At 36.3% G+C, this 2,798-nt stretch overlaps 1 protein-coding gene across 1 annotated transcript in view; it reads right to left on the reverse strand.

Annotated features, from left to right (window-relative positions):
- Positions 1–1,880, reverse strand: part of LOC108575041 (cyclic nucleotide-gated cation channel beta-1-like) — a 123,503-nt gene extending 121,623 nt beyond the window's left edge. Inside the window, exon 1 of the mRNA XM_017937744.1 lies at positions 1,827–1,880. The gene's annotated coding sequence lies outside the window, so the exon portion shown is untranslated. The remainder of the gene's footprint in view (positions 1–1,826) is intronic.
- Between the last annotated feature and the right edge of the window lie 918 nt (positions 1,881–2,798).

Raw genomic sequence — 2,798 nt, forward strand, 5'->3', positions numbered from 1 at the left:
ATACCATATTTCTACCTTCAAAAATTTTTCCATAAGCGTTGCAAAATCTAACTGAATAATCCTCCAAGGATACAATTAATCTGTTCTCTTCTTCTCATGAAATTCGCTGCGTGGAAAAATTTATTGAACAGATTTATCGAAACTTAAAAATTTCTTAAAAATCGAAATTTTACGAAAAATTTATCGAATATATTAAACATCGAAGATTCCTGAAAATTTTCCCATTCGAAATCGACCCTCGAAACACAAACCGCGAACCGAAAGGAAGTTCCATAATATCAGCATACGTACATTTCGTTTCCATCGCTCGCAAAGTATTTTCCAGCTACCACTCGTGTTCCACTCGAACTCATTTTCCACTCGACTCTGTCTGCTGGCCTCGACGCTCGAATTAAAATTCTCTCGCGTTCCGTGCTTCGTGTGAATTATCGTCCAAGTTTTGCCGCGAACAATTCGATACACGTTCCCCGGATAGAATTCACTTTTGCTTTTTTCCCTTCCGCTGTGTATATTCGAAAATTTCGAAGAAGACAGGAGAAGGAAGCTGGGTATACGTTCCATTATACATTGTATATCAAGAGGTGAAGATGGACAAGAAAATTGTTTAACACTGTTATGGATTATGAAGTACTTTTTTTTTAGCCAATTATGTTCCCCTTTTTTTTTTTTTAATTTTCTAATTTCTGAATGATATCAGAGTGGAAAAATAAAATTCATCGAAGAATTTTGAATAGAAATAAAAAGATTTTTATTTCAACAGTTTTTGAAAGTAATGTATCTTTTAAATATTATGATTGAAAAATGTTGTTCATAATTTAGGCGTTTAGAAGCAAATGTGAGCTGCATCAAACAAAATTTGTCAGATTTATTTTACTAAATAAAATTATGTACTAAAATTGGAAAAATTAGAAAAACTGGAGTTAATCAGTTTACTCTCTGAATGGCTTATCTCATAGTAAGGCTTGTACATTCTTTCATCATAAGGACCATTTTAATCAGTTCTGACTTTTGAAAAGTACATTTGATATTTTGAAAAATATAACAGAAAGATATTTTCTATATCTATTTAAAATTTTAAAGATGAAATTCATTCCTCAAGTATTTAAGATTTAATTTAAAAAGATAGTCATTCGAGTGGAGTAAACTAGAGTATTCTACAATTGAACAAAGTAAAAAAAGCTACAATCTTATCCATTTGTTTTTAATTTCAAAAAAATCACTTTGTACTAATTTCAATAATAAAATACAACCTGTGTCCCATCCCCAATACTTTCAAATTACTTCAAAGACGTATCACCCACAAAATTAGAAAATTCGCTAAAAAAAAGTAAGAACATAATTGACATTCAAAAGTCTCTTAACAGGATTAAAAAAGCGTATAATGTATCTGGATGATATACAAATGAATGGTATGAACGGTAAAACGTTGCCAAACGAGAAAACCCCAACGCTAAATCAAAAATTCGACCAACTACTCATGGAGATCCATCATCGGTGTCACAAAGAGTCCATCTTCGGCGTGACAAACTCTACACTATGCAGCAAGTGTAGACCAGCTTTAAAATCGAGTCCACTTCGATCTTGATTCTAATCTTGACAGATCAGCTGAGGTGATATTAAGAAAAGAAAACAAAAGAAGAAGAATTTCGACGACGATGAGAATCCTGTTATTTACGTGTATAGAACTCATCGCAACACGACGTATTTGTAAGGAAACGTGCGGTGCTTTTGGTTAAGGAGGATCGTTCCAAGGGGAACACCGATATAATTTCAGTACCGTGAAGGGAACGTATAGAATAAGAGGAGAAAGAATCGAATCGACTCACCGCGTTCCCGTGTGGCCATTGGAACGTCTCCCGCTGCTTTCTTCGTCTTCGTCGTCTTCGTCGTCCCTCGAGGTCGCCAGCGAGTGGGGAACAGAAGAGGGAGCACTGCTACCGGAATCGGGCCCTGGGCCCATCCTCGAACCGGAAGCACCGCTGCAGCCCGCCGAAGACGTCGACAGACCACCCCCTCCTCCCTGGCCCTCCTCGTTCTCCGCACGATCCACCTGAAATACAGTCCAATTTCGTTATTATTGTCATCAAGACGATCAATTTTCTTCGTGAAAAAGTATCTCTTATTTGGGCATTTTTTTTTTTTGGATTATGTATGTACAGTGGGTGGTCAAATTATTAGAGCCTACTTGTAAGAAATCGACGGTTTTACGTTAAAACGATTAATTTTCGGATGAAAATGTAGTTATACTGAATTCTTATTGTAGGAATCGACGGAAAAAAGTGTTCGGTGACTCAACCGGGAATCGAACCCGGGACCTTCGGCTTAGCAAGCTGAGGCTTTGTGCACTACGCCAATTACCCCCTCTTAATTTTCCCTGATCGGTTTCCTATTTGGGTATGGAGGTCCCGATACTACGTTATTTTTTTTAGAAGCGTCGATGTTTACAAATTGCAAATATACACTTGGAAACGCTTTAGGCGATATTATCTGTCGTATAGACGTTATTTTGTGTGGGTACTGCAAATCGCTACTGAGAACCACGTGTTACAGTTTCGTTGGTTTATAGATCTTGAGCGTTTTAATTTTCGTTGCTGTGTTTCTGCTGCTTATAGTAAATTACTTGAAATGTATGGAAAAAAGAATGAAGGCTGTTGTTGCAGCAAAAATATTGATTTTATTGTTACTTCTTAACTGTATTTTTTGTAACTACATAAGCTAGGTTTAACTGTTTTGTGTGTCTTCAGCGAACAATCCTTAATTAGAAATGATCTAGTGTGAGAATCTTGATATTGTGGTTT

The sequence above is a fragment of the Habropoda laboriosa genome, unplaced genomic scaffold (genome assembly GCF_001263275.1).
Source record: "Habropoda laboriosa isolate 0110345459 unplaced genomic scaffold, ASM126327v1 scaffold204, whole genome shotgun sequence".
NCBI classification, from domain to species: domain Eukaryota; kingdom Metazoa; phylum Arthropoda; class Insecta; order Hymenoptera; family Apidae; genus Habropoda; species Habropoda laboriosa.